Here is a 15,925-nt window from a genome sequence, read left to right on the forward strand (position 1 = left end):
CTCTAATAAAGTTAAAAAAACCACACTAATTCAAACACAAATAACCAATAAAAGAAAATTCAAAACAATGAAACTAATAACCTTCAAAGTCATAATGAAAGGAATAATCTTTTAGGCCTTAGTAAAACTTTATACGCGGCATTCGGCGATCGCAGAGCAAGTGCCCACCAAATTCTGAATAGGCGAGGTATTTACGGAGGTGTCGATGAGTACTCGCCAGATTTATGCAGAATGTCTAATTGAGATTTTACTACCTGCTTTCTGAAGTGCAATCAATGATCAATAAGAAAAATATAAAGTCGAGAAGATAGGTAGCTGTTACAAGCTATGGTACCTATTACAAGCTTTGAAGGCGTGATAGCGCTTTGGGAATAAAAAAATATCGCAAAGAAAATAGGAATTTATTGAAGTCGTTGGTCATAAACACAGGGAGTCTACAGCAGCCATAAAATCTTTGTAGTCAGGACAAAACTGTGAAAAATATAGACCTTTATGTAAGAAATTCGATGCGCTCAATATCGCAGAAATCATTGCCCTTAGGGAAACTGTACAAGGACCATAGAAAATGCTGTTCTCTTTTACTTCAGGCCATTAGTTTGGTCAGAATAAACTTTTTTTAACTTTTCTGGAAATTATTTAGATCGAATAATGGCAAGAAGGGGTGCCGACAGTACTTTTTCCTCAATCCATGTCTGACAGGGAGAACCGTTCACCACACACTGTACAGTGGATTGTGCAGTATATGTATCCCGACATAGAAACATGTAAGCGATAAAATGAATCATTCAAATCAGAAAAGTATGAATGATAAGTTCAAAATCAAAGAATTTACCAATGGAAGAAAATAACAGCCCTGAAATACAAATTAACATAAATTTGAAGGCATAATTTGTTACATAAATGTTTTGATTACATCCTCACAAGAGTGAATGCAATAACGAATGGTTGCTCACCCAGAATGCTTGTGAGCAGAGGCGACGGGTGGACAACATTCACGAACATGTATAAACTATTATTCATCCAGTCTGATATGGCACCAAAGTCCAACACAGTGGGAGAATGGTGAGCACATAACGTGAGTAGAGGATGAAGGCAGTTTCTAGAACAGTTCTAGGTCCCCGGTACAGATTACAATACTTATCACAGATCATTTTCAATTCCATATGTGGTAAAAAGAGGTGAAGGAATAGAGAAGCATAAAATCAGTGACGCACTGATGCCTAATTATAAGGATAAGAGTCATACCGTAATGACATAAAGCAAAACTGGCCACTTTACCTTGGAGTTTTGTTTCTCTTCAAGAGACTAAGACTGTAAAGAGCGCAGTAAATATTACATGCTTCAAAGGCCTGGTCGGAAGGGGAAAGAAGACAGTGTGTGTGTGCAGCAGAAGAGGTCAGAGACAAAATATTTTGTAACAGAGGCATTAATGCTGTGATGCTGCCAGTATGTAGGATGCACGCTGACTTCATTCCCTTGTAGAGGGCTGCCTGTGAAGTTTCTCTGGGAAGGACAGCTGGTGCAGCCTTATTGGCACATCTGACTCACATCTGAGTGCAAGGCTCATATCTACAAAATCCAGATGCAGTGAGATAGACTGCAAAATTTTACTTCCAACTAAACTAATGCTGTACTGTAAATACATGTATATTCAGTACAGAAAGTAGAGTAAGAAGAGTCCTTTGCTAATGGAGACTGATTCAGACTAAACAGCACTTTTCATATAACAAAAAGACTTGAAGACATGACCATTAGTAAGATAGAGAGATTTCCACTAACAGCTGCTTGAGAAATGAGGCAACTGGCTAAACTTCCACAAAGTGTACCTGACCCAGCACTGTACTAATAAGAGAAAGACATGAAACATCAACACAAATACTGATACATTACCTACGTTTGAATCGATTTCTCTACTCAATAACTGAGACACATTCGTGGAAAGTTGATGCAGACAAAAGGTCATCATTTTTAAGTATTACAAGTACATTATGTTCAACATAGTACAAGATATAAAAGGTTGATTCAGCCATTTTAACTGACCTATTTCTACCACCTTGAATGTTTTAAGCAACCCTTGTTGGCTAAATCCGCTATCTTGGAAGAGATATGGCAATGCTGCATGTGAGAATAGAGAGGGAGAGGTGGTAGGAGAGGAGGGGCTGACCTTGAAGGGGGAAGGTGGAGAAGGTGACATGGGGGAGGGGGGGTGGCGGTAGGGATCAGATCCTCGTAACACTGTTGTTGTTGGGTGACCCTGAACTGTCCTGGAAATCACCTTCATCCTTTGCTAATTTGGGTGCTAGGTCAGCAACTACTTGACTTTCAATGCGCACTCAGTCTCATGTGTGACAGCGCCTTAAGCTATACTTAATTTAATGTAAGGCAAGAAAGGGACAGTCCAGAGCCACTGTCAACGATAGACCGTTTCAGGCAACCAGTGTAGCACACTACACTTGGCACTGTTCGACCAGTCTTTTATGTCGGGTGATAGAGTGTATTCAGAATTAAAATATATGCTCAGGTGCACGAAAAATCTTCCCAACCCCTGGAGACATCACGCTAATACATTGTAACACCGCCTCTAGCCTTGATAACAGCCTCATTATGACAAAGAGGAGAATCCAAAAGTTTCTTCATGTACGATATATGTTCAGCTGAAGCTGCTCATTGATGATCAGAACATATAGAGCTACCAAACTGCGGAGATGTTGATTGCTACATTTCATCCACCGTTCCCAGTTGTTCTAGACATTTTACATGGGATTAAGATCGGGTGATCTGGCGTGCCAGACGAGGTGTGGTACGGAGCCTGAGTGTTAGACAACCCAGGAATGAGCACGTGCAGCCCTACGAACACAGCTGCTGGCATCTTGGAAGATGGGAGTGTTTCCAGAAAACTCATCATGAAGATACAGAAGAAAGAGCAAAATCGAGAATGTTGAAATAAACACAAGAGACTCTTTTTATGGTCACTATTCACACGCCAAGCTAAATGACTGGCTCAACACAACAGCTCCGTTGTGCCATTCTGTCACGCATCCACTTCGACCCATCTTACTGCACTTACTTCCATACTACCGACTGGCATGAATATCTCATTGCCCTGACTTACGTCAGCGTTTGACGTTACATGACAGCCTGGTGCCAACTGAACGTCATATACAGCCCTCCAAAGCGGCTAGTATGTTCTTCTAAGGGTGTGACTGTTTTTTCTCCTGAGCTTATATCAGGATGGAGCAGTCTTCTTCCACAGTAATAACCACGGATGAAAATAGACGCTAGTAATAGAAACAACACAAAAAAGACTGCCACTCATACATACTATGGTCAGCGACTCCATGAGGCGCCTTATTAAAAAAAAAAAAACTGTATGTACATACCAAACTCCCTCACGTTTCTCACCAATTTACAAAGCCCATCACAAGTTGCATGCCCTTACAGTAGTTTCAAAATCTATTACATTAACCTTGCAAATGACAGTTAAAAGATTATTAACAAATCACTATTGTCAGCAAAAAGTAAGATAATGGCAGTACGTACATAGCCCAACATCAACAAAACAGGTAAAATAGCAATGGTTTCATTTTAGGCCTAGAGTCTGATAATGTAAACATACAGGGCGGCCCAGGAAGGAAGGTCAATATTCAGCAATATGACAGGAACGAGCATTCGAAACAAAGAAGTCTAGCAAACTTCGGTTCTGAAATGCAAACCTTAAGAGCTATGAGGACTTTTTCATTTTCGATACTGTGAAACAAATCTCTTCTACTGCAAGCTCTTCCCTTTCTATATATTGTGAGGAGGTAGTACGGTCCCAAGCAAGAATAAAATTGTATAGTAAACGTGGTCTCTAAAATGCATACCTTAAGAGCTATGAACACTTGTTCAGTATAAGATCAAACAATGGAAAATCCAGGATGGAATGTAACAATATTATGAAAAGGGAAGTTGCTACTCACCATATAGCGGAGATGCTGAGTCGCAGATAGGTACAACAAAAAGACTGTTACAGATAAAGCTTTCGGCCAGTAAATTCTTCGTCAAAAATAGACCACACACACACGCACGCACACACACGCACACACACATACACACAGACACACACACTCACGCAAACGCAACTCACACACACGACTACAGTCGTTTCAGTTGCCTGAGACTGCAGCCCTGTGTGTGAGTTGCGTTTGCGTGAGAGTGTGGCTGGCTCTGAGCACTATGGGACTCAACATCTTAGGTCATAAGTCCCCTAGAACTTAGAACTACTTAAACCTAACTAACCTAAGGACATCACACACACCCATGCCCGAGGCAGGATTCGAACCTGCGACCGTAGCAGTCCCGCGGTTCCGGACTGCAGCGCCAGAACCGCTAGACCACCGCGGCCGGCATGAGAGTGTGTGTCTGTGTGTGTGTGTGTGTGTGTGTGTGTGTGTGTGTGTCTGTCATCTATTTGTGACGAATGCCTTACTGGCTGAAAGCTTTATTTGTAACAGTCTTTTTGTTGTGCCTATCTTCGACTCAGCATCTCCATAATATGGTGAATAGCAAACTTCCTTTTTATAATATTGTTCAGTAGAAGAGATGTGTTTCACAGTATTTAAAAAATATGGTTCAGATGGCTGTGAACACTATGGGACTTAACATCTGAGGTCATCAGTCTCCTTGAACTTAGAACTACTTAAACCTAACTAACCTAAGGACATCACACACATCCATGCCCGAGGTAGGATTTGAACCTGCGGCCGTAGCAGTCGCGCAGTTCCGGACTGAAGCGCCTAGAACCGTTCGGCCAGATACCGACCCACAGTATTGAAGATGAAGTGCTCATAGGTCTTAAGGTATGCATTTTTGAGCCCTTGTTTACTAGATTTTTACTTTGAATACGTTTTCCTATCATATCCCTGAATAATGACCATGCCTCCTAGGACATACTGTATACTTAATATACCATGGATAAATCCTGATTTGTTGCCCATGACAAACTGGAGCAAGAAATATCAGCTTTAGGGAAGAGAGTTGTATCTCCAAATACTTTTCTGACTTTTGCCTCTTTTCCTAGCCAATAATAGAGTTGTAATATTTTTATTCTATTTTTAAATGATAGGATTGTCCATTTGCAAGGCCAGTAAAATTGTTAACACATTAAAGAAACTCAGTTCATTTAGCAATGTCACATGTTTCGTGGTAGGAAACCTCCTTCCATTTCAGGGTACAAGATGGTGCAAGACCGACGAAGTGTGGTCCACAGGTTATATAATTTGTTTTAAAAATATACATAATTTTACTTGCTGTAATATTCTGTAACTAAAGGCTTAATAATGTCTTCCAATATATTATATAGCACTTAAATTTGTAGAACTCTAAGTATTTTCAAATGCTACACGAAACACAACCCCGTGTCTCACAACGACAGAAACAGAATAAAATGATGGAAACTGCTTCTGGCGGTCTCTAGTGCCCATTCTTTCCACGTAATTATGAAATCGGTCACTAGATTAAAACACCGACCAGGATACTCCATGTGTTCCTAAATACACTATCCTCAAGGTACAACACCATCCTCTACTGCAAATAACAAACAGCTACAGAAACGTCTTTATTAATATTAAGATATGTATTTTGTTAGTAATATTACAAATATAAATAGCGTAATCTCACATCTGTACATATTATTATACAAAAATTTTACATGTTATTCACAGAAAATACAATGAACCCTGATGATGGTGAAACTTCACCGAAAAACGTATGAGTGTTAAAGAAGTATTTACGTTTGCTCAAGACAGAATACTGTTACTGCAATTATATATTTGAAAGCAAAAACCGAAAAAAGTAAGCTTCAGCCAAAGGACGAATGTATTAAGAAATCACTTAAAGGGTCAGAATGTTTCGATATTTTCAGCTGAGAATGTGTATTAGAATCGTACTTTTTACGCAACACAGCGAGAGCTCGTGATTATGACACAAGGAACATGCAAATAACTAACTAATTATCTGGATTCGTGTACTCTTTTCATTTCATAAAGGAAAAAAGTACTTGTTGACAACTGTTGTTGTGGTCTTCAGTCCGGATACTGGTTTGATGAAGCCCTCCATGCTAGTGTATCGTGTTCATGTCTTGCCTCTTTGCGTTACTACTGCAACCTACATACTTTTGAGCCCGCTTACTGTTTTCGATCCTCGGTTCCCCTCTTCAGTTTTAACCCCACACGCTTCTTTCCTTTACCATACTGACGATTCCTTAACGTCACAGGATGAGTGTTATCAATCATCTTTTAGTCCGATCGTGCTATAAATTTCTTTTACCTCCATTTCGATGCCGTAACTCAGCATCTAATCTTCGGCTACTTCTGTGGCACCAAATTTCAAAAGTTTCTATCTTCTTCTTGTCTGAACTCTTTACCGTCCATGTTTCGGTCCATACAAGGCTACACACTCCCGAAAAATACCTTCAGCAAGTACTTAATAATATTCAATTTACATTCACTGTCAACAATTTTCTTTTTTTAGATCCTTTTCATTTGCTATTGACAGTCTGCATTTTATACCCTTTCTACTTCGGTCATTGTCAGTTATCCTGCTCGCCGAATAGGAAAACTCTCAACAATCAAATATAGAAGATGAATCACTTTCTCGTCAGTCCAGTGTTTAAGGCAACATTTAAAAAAATCAAGCCGCAGCCTGACGCATGACCACTATTTTAATGCAGTAGAACGTTTATATGGAGCCGAACGCCGATTGTGGAATATGGAATCTGGCAGCCAAAATCGAATTTCTAGAATAGCTATTGGAGTGCAAAATTGTTGAAGTTTCTGTAAAAGAAGGAAAGAAGATTAGTGTTTAACGTCCTGTCGTCAACGAGACGAACACAAGTTCGGATTAGAAAAAGAGTGGGAAGGAAGTCGGGTGTGCCATTTTCAAAAGAACCATCCCTGATTTGGCTCGAACCGATTGAGGAAAATCAAGGAAAACCTAAGTCTGGTTGATCGGTCGAGGATCTGAACAGTCGTCTTCCCGAATGCGAGTACAGTGTGCTAATCACTGCACCACCTCTCTTGGCGAAGCTTTCGTGGCTACTTATTCACGTATTGCTTGTTGGCTTTGGTCTCGTGATCCTCTTCCGATGTTTGTTTAATAATTTATCTGACGTTTGGCCAGCACAAGTCGCTGGCATTGTCAGAGATTCACACACTTGCTCGCCACCAGCAATGTCTGTCAGTCGTGTTGACGAAACGTCAGAAAGGTCGTAAAGAAATTAAATACGGGTCCACCTTTCTACTAGTACATAATTATTGTTTTGCTTTAATACCCAAACATGTTCCACCACAGTTGTGGCTTCCTCAGTGGGCTGTTCTCTTTTATTGTATATTGTTTATGTCCTGTGGCTGCCAACCGAAGTCAGCAACAGGTCATTAATACAGCACGCCATCATTGCTGTATTTGGCTTGTCCTGAGCTTCGGCTGGTTTATATTTATGTGTCAAAAGTGTTTTTGTTGTTTTTGTATAGATGAAGTGACGTTTTCTACAGCTCATTTATGAATCCTGCATCTTGTTATGTTACCATGGGTTGCAGATACGTTTCATTGCACAATTTACCTTTGTGTGTCCAAGCGACAGCAGCGTAACAAGACGCAGGATTCACAAATGAGCAGGAGAAAACGTCATTCCAACTACACAGAAACAAAAAATACGTTTTTTTACGCAGATATAAACCACTGTATTAAGGGTCCATTCCCATCAGTCAATCTATAAAATTAACGATTTTACGATTTGTTTTGGGAAAACCAATGAAGCAAGCAACGTAAGTCTTTTTGAACATTATTCATTGATTATTGGACAACATCTTCCGATTTCTTTAAATAAATTCAGTCAGCATTAAGCCCCCCATCCTAGCAGTTACAGTTGCTCTGTCCAAACTGAACTGTGTTCTGTCAAAGATGTAGTTTTGTCGTGTGTTTTTGGCCACTCTTTTTGCAATAACTAAATAAATTAAAATAAAAAATTAGACTATTACTCCTTGCGGACACGTCCGAAGAGTAATTCAGCCAAATTTCAAAAAGATATCGATATTAGCATGCACGCAATCCATTACGTCAACTTGAAACACACTTCATCTTAAGCTGACGGAATGTATTACGGGCACACTAAGAAAGATATCTTTCTGAAATTTGGCAGAATTACTCCTCGGGCATGTCCGCGGGGAGTAGTAGGCTAATTTTTATTTTAATTTATTCATCAGTTATTGGAAATAGCATGACCAAAAAAAGTCAAAACTATATCTTTGTCTCAAACCTGTGCAATTTGATATTTTTTTCAAGTTTCAAAGAAACTGTGTTATTACTACGCGCGCAATATTCTATGGATTAAAGAAATTGTGCTGGCCAGTGTGGCCGAGCGGTTCAAGGCGCTACAGTCTGAAACCGCGCGACCGCTATGGTCGCAGGTTCGAATTCAGCCTCGGGCATGGATGTGTGTGATGTCCTTAGGTTAGTTAGGTTTAAGTATTTCTAAGTTCTAGGGGACTGATGACCACAGCAGTTAAGTCCCATAGTGCTCAGAGCCATTTTTTAAAGAAATTGTCTTTTGATTACAGATAAGATTTCCAGACTACAGCACTTCGATCATGGGCACACCTCATTTTGGACAGAGCAACTTTAACTACTGGGACGGAGGGCTTAGTGATTTCCGAATTTCTTTAAAAAAAATCAGATGTTGTGCAAGAATCAATAAATAATGTGCAAAAAGATTTACGTTGATTGCCTCCTTAGTTTTTCCAAAATAGTCGTAAAATCTCTTATTGTAAAGGCTGACAGAGGAGAATGGACCCTTAATTTAGACCTGAGGCTGATTTCAGTTGGCAGTCACAGGATACACACAATGTAAAATGTAAAGCCCACTGACGGTGCCACAACTGTGATGAACCCTGCTTACTATCAAGGCAAAACAATAATTGTGTACTTGCAAAATGGTGGACCTATGCCTAATTTCATTATTATTTTCTGAAAGCACGGGAGGAGCTGAAAATTCCAATATGATAGTCAGAAAAAGCATTTAACAAACGTCGGCCGAACATACCGAAACGAAAGCCAACAGACCGTACGGCATTGGAGCGTTTGGACGAGCAACCAAATGTGATATTGGAAAGTCAGTTTGCTAAATACAGTGGTCGGCAGGGCACACGAAGGTCGCGATTATGAGGAGCCACAGCGAATACGTGCCTGGTGGTGAACTCAGAGGCCATCCCCAGCCCCTGTGCGTTGAAAGCACTGGCGGAAGCAGCAAGCAACGTAACGGCGCCGGCGAGCACTGCAGGTACGGCGGCCATGGCTGGGACTGTGAGGTGGCGCCCCGCGCTGCAGCTATATACCCACACACACACCCGGATGCGCAGCCTTCAGCTACCGACCTGACGTCACGGCGTTCGCAGAAAAAAGAACGCCCGCTTCGTTACCTGCACTTATACCCTTGAGCCTAGTGTTTTCCCGTGCTGCTCACAGCTCGGTGCCGCCGTGTCTACCACCACAAAATTATTTTCAGACAGAGCAAGAAGGGCTGTGATTGCGTGTACACTTGGATCCTACCATACCCAGGTCAGATTTTCGATGCTAGTGACCCGTTATCTCAAGTGAAGGTAAAGATTACGATTATAAATATGTACCATGTAACTCATCACGCAAAATATTAGAAACTCGCTAACATGAGCAATGGGCCACTTGCGAGTATCGTAGGTGGTGAAGATCTGGTACCAGGCGGTCATGTCGCCCTCTACTACTAGTCATGGTAGTGAAGTGGTGTGCACATTCCAGTCGCTTTTATGGATTAGCGCAGTAACACGTGGAGACGTGACGGAGTGGAAGAGAGGTGTTGCCGTGTTTGGGGATGCCCCTGACCACACCGTGAATGAAGTTGGCCGATTTCGATTTTATCAGTACTGGATGAGAGATCGTGGTTGTGAATGTCAATGTTAAAAAATGTATCGGCTCAACCACGTGTTTATAGTGTAAAACACTAAGATTGACGCGTTTCGGAAGTCAAGCTTCCATCATTAGAATAATAAAAAGTAAAAGGACCTGTTAAAACTCGCTAAAATGGAACATGCACAAGGCACAATAAAATTGATAATAAAATTAAAACATCGTGGCTACTTCCCTTGTTGCAGCCGTGTTGATACAAAATAGTTCCTGCCATCCCAATGGCCAGAAACTTTCTGCTTTTAGATCTTTGATAGATAGAGCCTTAGGGTCCCTATGAATGAAGAAGACAGAATGACTGAGCTGAGCATCGGGAAGCAACCAGCCAGAGCTAACGGATATCACCAAAACGTTGTAAATAAACTAATACGACAGAAACAGCTCACGAATGCAAGGAAGAATACAGCAAATAATATTACGAGAGTCACATTACCATACTTCGGTGATATTTCGCAAAAAGTGGCTAACATTTTCAAACCTTTTAAAGTTGATACCGCTTTTCAGACCAATAATACGCTGCAGTTTAAACTAAGAAATAATTTACAGCAGGAAAGCGATAAATATGATAAATATGAGAGAGCTGGCGTCTATAAAATTCAGTGTAACACGTGCAAGGCGAGCTATGTAGGCCAAACTGGTAGGTCCTTAAAAGTACATTACAAACAACATAGCGATGCTTTCCGGCTTAATAATTTCGAAAAGTCAGCTGTAGAAACACATATTTGGGAAACGGGACACCCCATCTTGGGAATAGATCAGGATCTCGTTATTTTACATAGACAGGACAAAGGCAAAAAGCTGGATCTACTAGAACAGCTGGAAATTACGATACATAGCGTGGATAATCAGAACACACTGAATGAACAGCTAACTGGTGATACAAATAACTTTTTTAAACATTTCACTGGTTTCTTTTAGCAACTACATTTTTAGCAATTGGCAGGATACCATCATATCATGAGGTCCTTGCAACAAGGGAAGTAGCCACGATGTTTTAATTTTATCATCAATTTTATTGTTCCTGGTGCATGTTCCATTTTAGCGAGTTTTAACAGGTTCTTTTACTTTTTATTATTCTGATGATGGAAGCTTGACTTCCGAAACGCGTCAATCTTAGTGTTTTACACTATAAACAAGTGGTTGAGCCGATATATTTTTTAACATTGAAGTTTTTGGCTTATCAATGCGGACTGACTAACGTATATGCAATGGATGGTGTACCACTCGCAGCAATGTAACATAGTGTGAGAAAAGTGGTCGTCATAAGATACTAACGGTCAGTGACTGCAGATATGTGTCACGCCTCGTCAGTGACAATCGGTTTCAAACGCGACAGTAATTGCCGCTGTCAGTAAGAGTAGATCCATTTCAAAGAGTTTCCTTGTAGCTACAAATAGGCCGGAACTTATCGACAACATCAGTATAGAAACGAGGATTAGCCATCATGATTTCATTATAGCAAATATGGCTACGAAAGTTAATAAATCAGTCAAGAAGGCAAGGGAAATTTTTTTCTGACAGATAGAGCAGATAAGCAGTTGTTAGCATCTCACTCAGACAGTAAATTGAGGTCACTAAGTTTCAGTAAGATCGGCGAAGTTAAAGCAGATTGTAAACTGCGATCTGGAGAGTTATCTGCCTAGTAAGTGGATTAAGGCTAGAAAAGACCCACCATGGTTTAATAACGAAATTCGGAAAATGCTGAGGAAGCAGAGGCTGTTGCACTCTCCGTTCAAAAGAGAACACGCAAATGGCGGTAGGTGAAGGATAGTAGAATTTTGGGCGTCTGTGAAAAGATTTAAGCGTAAAACATACAACAGCTGCCACTGTCATGCCATAGCAAAAGATCGGGCAGGGAAACAGAGTATGTAAAACCGCTAAGCGTGTCTAAGGCTTTCATCCAGTTGCTCATTGATCAGTCTGATGTTGCAGTTGAAGACAGCAAAACTAAAGCCGTTCACGCAGGAGAATCATACAACATACGATCGTTTGACCAGCGAACATACTCTCGTATGGATGACATAGTAATAAGCATCCCTGGCGTAGAGAAACAACTACGAGAGTTGGAAACAAATAAGTTGAGCTCCCGAGAATTGGTTCAAATGGCTCTGAGCACTATGGGACTTAACATCTGGGGTCATCAGTCCCCTACAACTTAGAACTACTTAAACCTAACTAAGGACAACACACACATCAATTCTCGAGGCAGGATTCGAACCTGTGACCGTAGTGGTCGCGCGCTTCCAGACTGTAGTGCCTAGAACTGCTCGGCCACTCCGGCCGGCCTGCCGAGAATTCTTCCGGGTCGTATGGTCGTGGTCCATGGAAGTCTTCTATCCCTGGCGTTTCGTCCAAAGCTACGTTCGATATCTTCGGAGGTGCTCCTGGTTGTGCTGAGTCTTGCCGACTGACTAGTCAGACGTCGAAGAACGGCCTAAATATCGTGGAAAGTAGGCGTGGTCTGGATTTCATGTAATAGCAGAGATAAACCTTTTCAAGGATAAATAAGGACAAATAAGTTGCCAGGACCGAATGGAATCTCAGTTCAGTTTTACAAGGAGTACTCTACGGCTTTGGCCCATTACCTAACTTGCACTTACCGCTAATCTCTCACCCAGCGCAAACTCCCATGCGACTGCAAAAGAGCGCAGGTGATTCCTGTACATACAGGGTGACAATTATTGAACTATATGAAAAAAACTTAAATTAGTACAAACTACGGCGTGCACACACTTTATTCAACATGTAAACGTCACTAAACATACTCGTATTTAGGTTATGACATGTTCGATATCCCTGCCATCATTGGCGATGATGTGACGCAGACGAATAGCGAAATTCTGCATGACCCGCTGAAGTGTCGGGATATCGATGCTGTCGATGAGCTCCTGAATAGCTGTTTTCAGCTCAGCAATGGTTTTGGGATTATTACTGTACACCTTTTCTTTAATGTAGCCCCACAGAAATGAGTTGCATGTGCTCAGTACCGGAGAATATGGCGGCCAATCGAGGTCCATGCCAGTCCCCAAAGTGCACCTTCAGGACATCAAACACTCTCCTGCTTCGATAGGGTCGAGCTCCGCCTTTCATGAACCATGTCTTGTCGAAATCAGTCTCACTTTTGATAATGAGGAAGAAATCATTTTCCAAAACTTCACGTACCGTTCGGAAGTCACCGTGCCATCAAGGAATATCGCACCGATTATTCCGTGACTGAAGATTGCACACTACACGGACACCCGTTGAGGGTGAAGAGACATCTCGCGGATTCTCAGTCCCCCAAATGCGCCAGTTTTGCTTATTGACGAACCCATCCAAATAAAAGTGGGCTTTGTCGCTAAACCAAACAACAATTCGCATATTAATTCCGATAATGCCCCGCGGCCTAACGTGCAGTTTGAACGTCGTAACGCAACCGTTCAGAAGTTATGACGATTTGATTTCACATAGTTCAATAAATGTCACCCTGTAAGAAGCTTAAAGAGATGGACCCCCAAAATTACAGAGCAATATCCCTAACATCGGTTTGCTACAGAATCCTTGAACATATTCTCAGTTCGAATATAATATACTGTCTTGAGACGGAAAAGCCTCTGCCTACGAATCAGCACGGTTTTATGAAGCATCCCTCATGTGAAACTCGGGTTGCCCTTGCTCAACAGGCAGAGTCCATATTTATACACTACTGGCCATTAAAATTGCTACACCAAGAAGAAATGCAGATGATAAACGGGTATTCATTGGACAAATATATTATACTAGAACTGACATGTGATTACATTTTCACGCAATTTTGGTGCATAAATCATGAGAAATCAGTACCCAGAACCACCACCTATGGCCGTGTTAACGGCCTTGATACGCCTGGGCATTGAGTCAAACAGAGCTTGGATGGCGTGTACAGGTACAGCTGACCATGGAGCTTCAACACGATACCACAGTTCATCAAGAGTAGTGACTGGAGTATTGTGACGAGCAAGTTGCTCGGTCACCATTGACCAGAAGTTTCCAGTTGGTGAGAGATCTGGAGAATGAGCTGGCCAGGGCAGCATTCGAACATTTTCTGTATCCAGAAAGGCCCCTACAGGACCTGCAACATGCGGTCATGCATTATCCTGCTGAAATGTAGGGTTTCGCAGGGATCGAATGAAGGGTAGTGTCACGGGTCGTAACACATCGGAAATGTAACGTCCACTGTTAAAAGTACGCCAGTATGGTGATGACGAATACATGCTTCCAATGTGCGTTCACCGCGATGACGCCAAACACGGATGCGACCATCATGATGCTGTAAACAGTACCTGGATTCATCCGAAAAAATGACGTTTTGCCATTCATGCACCCAGGATCGTCGTTGAGTACACCATCGCAGGCGCTCCTGTCTGTGATGCAGCGTCTAGGGTAACCGCAGCCATGGTCTCCGAGCTGATAGTCAATGCTGCTGCAAACGTCGTCGAACTGTTCCTGCAGATGGTTGTTGTCTTGCAAACGTCCCCATCTGTTAACTCAAGGATCGAGACGTGGCTGCACGATCCGTTACAGCCATGCGGATAAGATGCCTGTCATCTCGACTGCTAGTGATACGAGGCTGTTGGGATCCAGCACGGCGTTCCGTATTACTCTCCTAAACCCACCGATTCCATATTCTGCTAACAGTCATTGGATCTCGGCAAACGCGAGCAGCAATGTCGCGATACGATAAACCGCAATCGCGATATGCTACAATCCGACCTTTATCAAAGTCGGAAACGTGATTGTACGCATTTCTCCTCCTTACACGAGGCATCACAACAACGTTTCACCAGGCAACGCCGGTCAACTGCTGTTTGTGTATGAGAAATCGGTTGGAAACTTTCCTCATGTCAGCACGTTGTAGGTGTCGCCACCGGCGCCAACCTTGTATGAATGCTCTGAAAAGCTAATCGTTTGCATATTACAGCATCTTCTTCCTGTCGGTTAAATTTAGCGTCTGTAGCACGTCATCTTCGTGTTGTAGCAGTTTTAATGGCCAGTAGTGTAGGTTTCCGAAAAGCGTTTGACACGGTGCCCCACTGTAGACTTTAAAGGAAGGTACGAGCATATGGAATAGGTGCCCAGATATGCGAGGGGCTCGAAGATTTCTTAAGCAATGGAACCCAATATGTTATCCTAGACGGCGATTGTTCATCAGTAAGAAGGGTATCGTAAGAGGTGCCCCAGGGATCTGGGTAGTAATCCTCGAGTGTTTGCTAATGGCTCTGTGATGTACGGGAATGTGTCAAAATTAGGTGACCGTAGGAGGATCCAAGGTGACTTAGACAAAATTTATAGTTGCTGTTATGAGTGGCAGCTAGCTCTAAATGTAGAAAAATGTAAGTTAATGCGGATGAACAGGGAAAAAACCAGTAATGTTCGGGTACAGCATTAGTAGTGTCCTGGTTGACATCTTGTTTAAATACACTCCTGGAAATGGAAAAAAGAACACATTGACACCGGTGTGTCAGACCCACCATACTTGCTCCGGACACTGCGAGAGGGCTGTACAAGCAATGATCACACGCACGGCACAGCGGACACACCAGGAACCGCGGTGTTGGCCGTCGAATGGCGCTAGCTGCGCAGCATTTGTGCAGCGCCGCCGTCAGTGTCAGCCAGTTTGCCATGGCATACGGAGCTCCATCGCAGTCTTTAACACTGGTAGCATGCCGCGACAGCGTGGACGTGAACCGTATGTGCAGTTGACGGACTTTGAGCGAGGGCGTATAGTGGGCATGCGGGAGGCCGGGTGGACGTACCGCCGAATTGCTCAACACGTGGGGCGTGAGGTCTCCACAGTACATCGATGTTGTCGCCAGTGGTCGGCGGAAGGTGCACGTGCCCGTCGACCTGGGACCGGACCGCAGCGACGCACGGATGCACGCCAAGACCGTAGGATCCTACGCAGTGCCGTAGGGGACCGCACCGCCACTTCCCA

Source organism: Schistocerca nitens, chromosome 3 (genome assembly GCF_023898315.1).
Source record: "Schistocerca nitens isolate TAMUIC-IGC-003100 chromosome 3, iqSchNite1.1, whole genome shotgun sequence".
NCBI lineage: Eukaryota > Metazoa > Arthropoda > Insecta > Orthoptera > Acrididae > Schistocerca > Schistocerca nitens.